Source organism: Lycium barbarum, chromosome 1, assembly GCF_019175385.1.
Source record: "Lycium barbarum isolate Lr01 chromosome 1, ASM1917538v2, whole genome shotgun sequence".
Lineage (NCBI taxonomy): Eukaryota > Viridiplantae > Streptophyta > Magnoliopsida > Solanales > Solanaceae > Lycium > Lycium barbarum.
The window spans coordinates 15,609,087-15,620,474 of NC_083337.1; the positions used below are offsets into that span (position 1 = coordinate 15,609,087).

At 33.9% G+C, this 11,388-nt stretch overlaps 1 pseudogene; it reads left to right on the top strand.

Moving 5' to 3' along the window:
* The first annotated feature begins 9,194 nt into the window (after nucleotides 1-9,194).
* LOC132618429 (U4 spliceosomal RNA) lies at nucleotides 9,195-9,365 on the top strand (annotated as a pseudogene).
* Nucleotides 9,366-11,388: the final 2,023 nt, after the last annotated feature.

Genomic DNA, 11,388 nt, shown 5'->3' on the forward strand with positions numbered 1-11,388 from the left:
ATGAAGAAGAAGGGTTTGGGGGTGGGGTAGGGTGGCTTGATGGTGGAGGAGACGGGAGGATAGGGTGGCTTGATGGTGGAGGAGACGGGAGGATAGGGTGGCGTGAAGGTGGAGGAGACGGGAGCCCAAAGGGCAGTTCATGCAATTTCTTCATTGTTGCCCATTGAAGGGTCGTCCGTGCAATTTCTTCACTGCCATTTGAAGGGCAGTGCGTGCAATTTCTTCACTGCCATTTGAAGGCAGTTTGTACAATTTGAATGGACAGTTCGTGACGGTAAAATTTCCCTTTTGATGCAAATTTTTTCAATATTTTCCATTTTATTTTATAGATAGATTAGATGCAAATTTGGTGACCAGAAATGAAGAAGATCGGAAAAAATGGAAGCTCACTGGAAAATATTGAAGCTTATCGGAAAATATTGAAGCTCATTATTATTTTATAGGTAGATTAGATGCAAATTTGATGATCAAAAAATGAAGAAGATCAGAAAAAATGAAAGTTCACCGGAAAATATTAAAGTTCATCGGAAAATATTAAAGCTCATTGGAAACAATGGTGGTTATGCAATAAGAAAGGGAGTAGAAAGAATGGAGGGTGGGGCGTGAAGAAGAAGAGGAGGATGTGGTGGTGGTGGTGATGAAATGGAGGAGAGGCGGGTTTGGGTGGTGGGGTGGTAGTGGTGAAAATGGAGAAGAAGAGTTGGAAAGAAATCAGTTTTTATTAAATTAAAAATTATTTTTACTACTTCACTCGCCTATTTATTAATTATCATTATTTTTTTTTGCCACGTCAGCTTATAAGGTGCAAATAAATTCAGTTTTTAGATGTTCAAGTGTGTAATAGGTCGCCCGTATAGTTTAGGTGTGATATCGACATTTTGGGTATAGTTTAAGGGTGATTTGATGTATTTTGCCTATTTACATCAAGCGATATAATATTTGCGAAGGTAAGTTGATAAGTTGGTATCTTACCAACTTATCTCTTCTTTAATCTTAGATTTTTGTTATGTTTGAGAGAAAATAGTGCATCTAATGTTGTTTACTTCCATCTTATAGGTTTTATATGATTAAGAAGTGATCCGGAAGAAACCAAGTGAAAACAAGTCAAAAGAGGCTAAATAATGCATCTAATGTTGTTTACTTCCATCTTATAGGTTTATATGATTAAGAAGTGATCGGGAAGAAACCAAGTCAAAAAAGGTCAAATTGAAGAAAATGGCTAAAATTGCAAAAACGGCTAGATTTGTAATTCCGAAAATCGTGGCTCTTTTGTTCTAATTTTGAGTGGAAAAGTAGGGGAACTATAAAAGGAAAGCTTGGGGAAAATATCTTTCCTCTTTGGCCATGTCTTGGAAGCTAGGGTTCTTCGACCAATAGTTTGGAAGAGAAGATTGGAGCACTTTAATGAGTAAATTCTTAACCCTTTCTTCAAATTCCTTGTTATATATTGCATATATAATTGTGTTGTATTTTATTCTCTCACTTGAATCTTGTTTATGAGAATATTCATTATCAAGTGTTGAATTAAATCTCTTGTTTTGCTTATGTATTGAACAATTTTTATTGCTAATGAAGTGGGTCTTTGTTTCTTTAATTTAATCTTGATCTTTAATGCTTCTTAAGGGATTAACTATTTAATGTTTCTTAAGGGATTAGCTAACCCTAGAACTCACTCATTTATTTCGATTTGAGCTCAGAAGACGAAAATTGAGGTTGGGAAAGATTAATTAACAAGGATTTGGGGTTTTAAATCTCATCTAATAACTTGAGTTAGGAATAGGATGGTTAACTTGAGGTTAAATTGATTGTGCTTAACTACACACTCTAAGGCTTGGAAGAGCTTTAGAATGAAATTTATTAATTTGGTTGGAAGACTTTTAATGAGATTTTAGAAATCATTATCGATTAACATAGGCTCGCTCTTAGTTGTAAAATTGTAAAATACATTGGATCGTTAGGGAGTAATATATCTTGTTTTCCATTGCTTGTGAGGCCATTGATCACATTACCCGCTTTCTAGTTAGTTTTATCTGTGTTAGTATTTTTTTTTAAAAACAACAAATATTAAAAAAGTATTTGGCTGAGCTTAGTTGGTGATAATCCTTTACTTTCTTTATCGCCTTTATATTATTCTCTATGGATTCGACCCCAACTAATAGTTGTGTAAATTATATTGCGACGATCGTGTACACTTTCTCTTTGAGGTGTGAATTTGGATGTTATCATAAGTTTTTTTCAAGAACAACTCCCAAATTTTTTGTTGTTGAGCATATAATTAAATAATCAAGACAAGCTTATCTATTGTCATATCCTCCTCTGATACATTTTCTTTGCGTACCACGATCATGAGAATTTCACCATCACAAGATACAACATTTTATTTCCGTTCATGAAAATGAATCATATAGAAAAAGATTTTGAATTGCATAAAAGTTATGAAGGAATAAAGGAGATTATCAAATTGAAAAAAGTTAATCCTTGAATGAGCATTTTTATTTTCACACATGTTTTGCTCGACAGCTCTTAGAGAGAAGGATCGTATATTTGGTGGAAGGACTGATTCAATTTCTTTAATATTTTAATTTTTGCATATGCATTTTGGGTCCAGTTGAATATTTTTAATTAAGTTTGTATGTATTAGATTAAAAAAAACTGCTCATCAGAAGTTGCATTTTCCGGTAGGGGTGACTTTTGTGTTAGTAAGCTCAAAGTTTTTTTACTTTTGTGTTAGAAAACATACTTAAGTGACTTTGGTGGAAAAAAGTGATAGTAATGTGACTTTTGTGTTAGAATACATAATTAAGTGACTTTAGTGAAAAAAAGTGATACCATCTAGGGCTAGGCATAAACACCGAAAACTGAAAAACCTGACCGAACCGAATTAATTCAGTTTTTCGGTTTTGTTTTTTTGGTGTTTCGATTAGGTGTTCGGTTTCGGGTCAATGGTTCTTCGGTATTTCGGTTTAACTGAAGTTTTTTTTTTTTTTTTTTTTTTGAAGATTTACTTCATGAATACAATTTTTTTTACAACACTCAATCCACTCTCTCAGGCCCAAATTAATGTATCCAAGTCCATCCCTATAGAGTATAGACCCTACCTAATTTCATTCACTTAACCTAAGCCGTAACTTCATTTCCTCACTTCCTCAGTTCCTCTCCTATGTCCTCAGTTTAATGAAATGATGAGTTACAGTCAGTTTAATTAATGATCAGCTTGACATCCATAATACAAAATACTACATCACGAGTTCAAATTTTTCAGTATTCATTCTTAAATGTGATGTCTGTCCCGAATATAGCTAATATTGGTACATCTTCAGTTGTTTAGTTTATGTATATCAGAAGTTCAGAACCATTGGTAACTGTTCTTCATGTTGGCCTTTGATAGGCTTTGTTCATGATCCATTTTCTTGTTGCTTCTTAGCTGCTTAATATTATTTTCTATATGATATCAACTTCTATGTCCTCTTATGGGTTTTAACTTTTAAGTTATGTAACAAAACAATGTGGTATTGGAAGTTAACATATAAGTCAATAGTTTGGTGATGATGTTTACTTATCTATAGGACTTCGTCATATATTTGAAGCATCTCATTTTGAAACAATCAATAAGCATTCAATAATCAGTACTCTGCAGTCTGCGCAGAGCCATCCAATTAAATTGACCTTGATAAAACAATTATTAGCTGATAAAATGCCCACTCCTAATTTTACAAGCAGAAATTAGCCCATTTCAGGTCCATGCTGAAAAAAATCGAATTAGAAAAATCGAAACTGAATTAATTTGGTGCGGTGTTCGGTGTCTACTTTCAAAAAACTGAAATCGAAAAATCGAACTGAACTTTGAAAAAATCGAACCGAAAAACTGAACGCCCATCCATAACTTACCATCTATGAAATTTGGGTTAAAAGAAATGGGTCAGAATTAGGTGGGGCAGGACGGGTTTAAAAAATGGGTGAATTTTAATTTAATTCTGAATCAAAGCATGACAAATCATAATGAGCCACGTGTCTATTTTTTAAGAGGCAAATTTGTCTAGATTTAAGCTGTTAGTTTGAGAGGCATGGGTATTCTTGAGCCAAAAATAAAAGTTGAGGTATTTTGAGACCAAAAAGTGAATGGAGAGTATATGTGATCATTTTCCATATATTTATATATATATATATATATATGTATGGATATGACTTTTCAATCTTCCTAAGGTAAGAAAAGCTTTAATTAGTAAAAAAACATATGGTTTAAAAATTGATTATATTACTTTTTTTTATTAATAATTAAAAACTCTCAAAAAGAATAAGTAAAAGTAAGGGAGGCTAGGCTTTACCTTAGAAATCTTAATGAGGTCAAACAATTCTTCTATTACTAGCAAGCATGTAAGAAATAAGAATTTGAAAAAATCAAATACTCTATGATCATCACAATGTTCAACTCTGTGATGCTATTACCAATGATGATGCTAATAAAATGATAATATAAAACAAGAAAAAAAGTAAAGTGAAGTCCCCTCTTCTTTGTATTACTTGTGACAAATCCTAAAATATGTTGTCGTATATCAATTTGGTTCTTCTCCTTGTCTCCATCCTCCAACCTGTTCAAGAGTTCTTGAAAATACATTAATTTTTCTTAGATTTGTTGGACCTAGTTTATATTACATGTTCAATTGGAGACATAATTTTTTTAGTCTATATCAAAATTCATAAGCTTGTCGCTTCAACTTCAATACAAGGGAAATGATCGTCATGCCTTGCAGTTCTCTCATTCTTTATTAATCTTGACGACGTATGTTTATTAGGCTCTCTTGTTTTTTTTTTTCCTGCATTCGGTTCTGCCACTCGCCTACCGCATAAAAGGGAAATGATAATCATGCTTTATACATTTCTCATTCTTCACGTATGTTTATCAAGACCTTTTTGGAAATCAATAGAATTAGCTAAGCATACAATATACTCCCTCCGTTTCAATTTATGTAAACTCATTTTAATTGGGTACGATATTTAAGAAAGAGAGAAGATTTTTGAAACTTGTGGTTCAAAATAAGTATTGAATATTTATGTGGCTGTAAATCAGTCATAAAGTGAATTTGTTTCCAAATTAGGGAAGACGTCATTTATTTTGGCACGGACTAAAAAAGAAATATGTTCACATAAATTGAAACAGAGAGAATAGTAATTATAATAACAAGGTTGTTTATTATGACGTAATTATAATGTAGTTTTTATTGTAATATTTGATTGCACATGTATAATTATATGGTTTAGTGTTTTTTTAGTTTATATAAGAGCTAATTATAAAGAATTGTTTTTTCCCCAAATGACATGTAAATAAGGTTTAATGGGCAACATATATATGTGTGCGTACAATTACTAACATGTAATTACCACCAATTCGTTGTTCTTCTTGGCTCTTGAGAATTGTAAAATGTAATTGTTGATCACCTTCAAAAAGAAAATTAAGGACAAAATCTAAAGATAATTACTGAGTTGTCCCAAAAACAATCTCGGAAACCAGAGAACAAGAGTTAAACGCATCTAGTTTTCATCTTAATTAATTCCAAGAATTATTTTGAGTTGAAACAAAAACATTTAACCTTTTTTTGATATACATGAGTTGTAATTTGGGAAATGTGGCTTTGGTCGTCCAGGGGTATTTTCGATATTCCACATATATTTAGGGGTAACTAGGTGATTCCGTTTCATCTTTCTTGAGTTATAGTTTTCCATGTATCCTGTTCCAGCTACATGTGTTTTTAGGCTTTCCCCCATCCCCACCCTTTTGCCTTCTTCCCACCTGGAAATCCATCACTCAACAAAGATGAAACGGAATTACCAAGTTACCCTAAATATATGTGGAATACAGAAAGCGACATTTATTTTGAAACGGAGGGTGTACATGCAACCAAACAACCTTCCCTTGTCAAACGAATATATTCTCATTTGGGATTAATATCACCCTTTATTTTGTTAAGAAGGCTATAGTCCATGTCCTCCTCGGGGTAATTATTCCGTTTACTACTTCCTCCAGATTAAAAAAAAAAGAGTCAACTTAGCCATTGCACACCACTTAAGAAACTACTCACTTCAAGAAAAAAAATGTAAATTGACTAAACTACCTGTAATTAAACAGATATTAAAATTTGATCACATAATGCTTAGTAGGGATAAATTTGTAAAGATAGTAAATTGTTTCTCGATATCAAATGTGTTTCATTTAAGGAGCTCCAAATTTGAGGCATACAACAAGAGAACAGCTGGAACTAATAACTGCATTAGATCATCAGAAATGATGATGGAACCGTATTGTCCTTTCCCCCGACCTTCAAAGGAAACCAATTAGTGGCAAAGGTACGAACGGATAGATCTCTCGTAAAGTCACTCTTTTTCATTTTATAATTTAACGATCACTCAACTATTAATTTTATTACAAAATTACACAATCTATTTAAATAATTTTTTATATTAAATTTTGTTGATATGTAATTTTATTTAAATTCAAATTTTTAAGAAATAAAAAAAATACACATTTTAACAATTATATTGATCCGACCATTTGACCGGACCAGCTAAAAATATATTAATCAAGAACCTTTTATTTTTACCACCATTCTCTACTAAATCATCCTCTCGCTCGCAGGGGCAGACTTAGAGGGTCAGTAGGGTGTTCACTCAAACACCCTCGATGAAAAATTACAGTGTATATGTAAAGTAGATTTTTTGTGTTTATATACATATATTAATTTTTGAACACCTTTAACAAGTGCAAAATGTTAGATTAAGCGGTGTAGGGTGTTCAAAATTGTCTTTAGTTTCCTAGGTTCAATTCCCAAGGACAACATTATTTTTTAATTTAGCTTTTGTTATTTTTTCTGAACCCCCGATTAAAAATCCTGAATCCATCACTGCTCTTTCGTACATAATTACAATGAATTCCTCCTCTCCCTCTCTCTCAAAATTAAATCATCCGCCCCAGTATTTTTTGTTAAATGGTGCTGCTTATTTAGCGACATTTGAGAGTTGAATGGTGGTTGGCTTCAAGGTAGACCAATTTCAGCTCTCAATGTTGCCATTCTAGCACTACACTCCTAGACAAGATTAACACTAAACAGGTCAAGGTTAAATACTGAAAGCTTCAAAAGTGTAAAACCAAGAAGTTGAACAGGTTCTGTTTGAGGCAAAAATAGCAAACCATAGCCAATTCCAATCCCCCACCAAGGACAAATCCTTGAATAGCTGCAACAGAAGGCAGGCTTCTTCCCATCTACAGTATAATATGTTATTGAGAACATATACATGATATACAGACAAAATGTTTTTTTTTTTTTGAAAATCTTTTGACAAGATTTCTCATTAGTCAATTTAGGTTATATATCAGCCCAATTTTGATGAGCTGAAATGGGTTGAGCTAATAGATGGGTGGGTCACAACCCATCTGGTTGAGCTAATAGATGGCGGGTCAATAATCCGCCCAACCCGAGACGGGTTAGATGGATTATATTTTCATGGGTTAATTTTAAGGATTTGATCATTTTACATTTATAATCTTATTTAGTGACATTCGACAATTGAATGGTGATTGGCCCCCTAAATCTCTCTCGAGAGGAGGAATCCATTGCAATTTTGTTCGAGGGAGAGGATGATTTAGGAGAAAGTCAGGGTAAAATAAAAGGGTCTTGGTCAATATTTTTTTAGCGGGTCGGGTCAAGTGGGGCGGATAATTAAAATGATGGCACTGGCCTTTTTATTTCTTAAAAACTTGGCTTTAAATAAAATTTTCATGTTAGTAAAATTTAATAAAAAATCACTTAAATAAGTTGGGTGACTTTATAGGTGAAATACACATAGTTGAATGACTTTTGGTTATAAAACAAAGAAGTGTGACTTTCTGAGAGAACTACTCTGACCATCTGAAATATTATCTCATGAAAAAGTCTTGAATGCAACTACCCATTATGCATTTGTTTTTATTCCAATTTCGATAGTTTTTAGAAGTAAAGTTGAGCGAGTTTTTCAATAGGGAATATTTGAGCTCAATTCAAAACAGAGGGTAAATTTATTCTATTTTTCATAGTTGAAAGGCAAATATGAGTCATTCCACTAACGATAAGAATATATTTAGAACTAAATTTAAATAGCCAGGGAGCAAAATTATTCTATTTCTCATAGTTGAGGGGCATTGTTAGTTCTTTTCCCATAATTAAAACCCAACAAAAACTATCAACTTATCTCAACTATTCTCCATTTTTTTTACCCCATATCTCAGGTCTTCTTTTTATGGGACAACGCATACATAAAATAGAAAAGGGGAGATAGCTATGTAAGGCAGCACTCAAAATATGGAAGGTTCTTTTCTTTTTCTGGATAAGGCCATGTTTTGGCCTGTGATTGTGAGCAACGAGGGAGGGAAGAAGGCAAGTGGGAATTGAAAAGGAGAGAGATAAATTATATCGATGATGAAAATTATATCGGTGATGAAAATTGAGATTTATTACTTTTTAAGTTTCTTGACTTCATTTACAATCATATCGACACGTATTCTCTACACTACACTTGTGTCCTAAATTAATGACAAGATAATATTCATCATGTTATTATAAGAATAAAAAGTGGCGGAGAAACACCGTTATAAAACAATCCTCAAGAATTGATTTTCTAAGATACTATTAGAAATGATTTCGGAATAACAACAATCCTCAAGAGTCAATTTTCTAAGCGGAGAAACACTGTTATAAAATATCATTGGGGCTGCAAGGGGATTGTTGTCAATCAAAAAACTAACTTTTTTACTTGGTTCAATCCTAGAAAATTGTATTTGATTGAGTATTATTCATGAGTATTATTAACAATCTTTTTTTCGCTTATTAATCAGTTAATTAGGTTAATTAAGAGCATACACGGATCAACTATTGAACGGTAAGGGCATATATAAACTAAATTATTAACGAATGACACATCTATCAATTTCAAATACTTGAAGGACATATTTGAACCTAATATAAACATAATGACTCAAGCACCCCTTTTATTAATTTGCCAGACCTTTCTCATGCGTGGGAATAAAAAAGTCATTACTTCCCTGGAATAATTAATTAGTGTATGTCTGAGCTTCCTTTGTTGCCGAAAATTCCCACATCGTTAACCATCTAAGAAAGGCAGCTAAAGGTTAAGATAAATTGGAGGGCTGAAAACAACTTAGAACCATCTTTGCGCTTGGGGCAATGACGCAGCTAGTGAGGTACTAGCCGAGGCGCGTCTATTGCTGGTTGAAGACTATTTCCAGACCCCCTCTTCGGCCTTGGTTCATCCTTGGCCGTTGAGAATTTCTGGAAGGGCTCCCTTACCAAGAGTAAAGTCCTACAATACTTAGAGCCCGTTTGGATTGGCTTATAAGTTGGCTTATAAGCTGTTTTTAGCTTTTTTGAGTGTTTGGCTGTCCAGCTTAAAGTCATTTTATGCTTAAAATAAGCTCAAAAAAATAATTGGACCCATTTGACTTAGTTTATCTAAAGCAGCTTAAAGCTGTTTGCAGCTTATAAGCCAAAAAAAATAAGTTGGGGTAACAGCTTTAAGCTGTAAGCCAATCCAAACGGGCTCTTAGTTCAATATATATATTTTTTTTGTGCAAGTTTCTTTAGAATAAGAAATGTAAAATTCTTAACAATGTGGTTTATCTCGGCGGACCAAATGCACTAGCATTGTGTGACCTATTTGATGCGTGAGTTGTGCGATATATAATTTCATTTTAAAGCTTATTTTTGTATTTATCTATGTATTTAAACTGCAACCGTAAACGATAGCAAGAGGGGGGACGAAACTAAATACTAGGTGGGTAGATTCGAACTTCGATGGGGTCTAATATAGATGGCATCTCATTGTCCATATGCCACTAAATGGACATGTGAACCCATAGTTCATGAGTATGTTTGTAATAAATGAATAGATCCCTCCACCCTTAATCACCCTCCATCCTTAATCAGAGATTTGGTGTTCGAGTCTGGAGTATGAGAAAATCCTATTATGGAGCGTTTCCATCTTAAATGGGTTTTACGTGGCGTGAATTTAAATTAGTCGGGACCTCAATGTGAATATCAGACGCGGAATGGAAAACAGAAAACTCACATATAATATTGCCCTGGTTTGAGTTTTAATTAGTTCTTTTTAATAGTGAAGACTCATTCGTGAAAATCACACATACTATTGAAGTGTGCTGAGTTATTGGCACTTGGAATCCCACTTACCACACTATTCCATGTTACCCAACTTACCACTCGGAATCCCACTTACCACATTATTCCAAATACCAATGACTTATTCCATGGAATAAGTCAATGCAATCTGGTTTGTCTTAATTGATCCAATCGACACTCTGCATTTTGCCTGCATGATTGACTTCTTTTATTGATAATGATTGAGTAGAGTAATATTGCGGTATAATATCTTTATATTATTTGATATTATTTGGTAGCATATTTGTAGGGAGATAATTATCATATATTAGTTAGTTTCCTTGTTTCACTAATTATCATATATTAGTTAGTTTCCTTGTTTCACTAGGATCTTAGTTTCCTTGTTTCACTAGGGTTCAAGATTGTATCCTATATATATTCTCTCTTGGTGAATGAATGAAACAAGTCAAGATTGTATAGTTTCTACATGGTATCAGGCCACACGTTTTTTTTCTTCTCTTCATCGTAATTTTTCATGGCCGGTGACGCCGTACCTCCTCCACCACCACCCAAAATTGAGTCTAATTCTCCCTATTTTCTCGGTCCTCAAGACCGACCCGGGGACTATATCACGCCTACTCATTTCAAGGGCGCATCAAATAACGCTGCCGTCGGTCAGCACTTTACTTCCGAACAATGGAAGGCTATTACGGGATTTTTTGGTAATGCTACAATTCCCGAAAATCGCTTGAATGGTAAGTTTGATGTTTTTTCTTGGATTATTGACACTGGTGCTACTCATCATGTTACTGGTGAGAAATCTTGGTTGTTTGATGCCCATACTGTTGATTGTCCTATTGGTTTGCCTAATGGTGAAAAGGTGCTTGCTTCTTTGGAAGGTTCTGTTCGACTGTCAGATAAAATCACCTTACATCATGTCCTTTATGTGCCTTATTTACGTTGCAACTTACTCTCCTTCCCCCAACTTACTGATAATTTACATACTATTGTCTCTTTTAATTCTTATATGTGTGCTATTCATGACCCACTGAAGGAGCTGATTGGAACGGAAGTTAGGAGGGACGGACTATACTATTTTAGCAAACCGGACGTGGTGCAACATGTGTCTACTGTCGTGGCAACGTCCGCATTAGAATTGTGGCATCGACGATTGGGGCATCCTTCCGAGAGAGTAGTTAAGTTGCTTCCTCATGTCAGTAGTGATAAG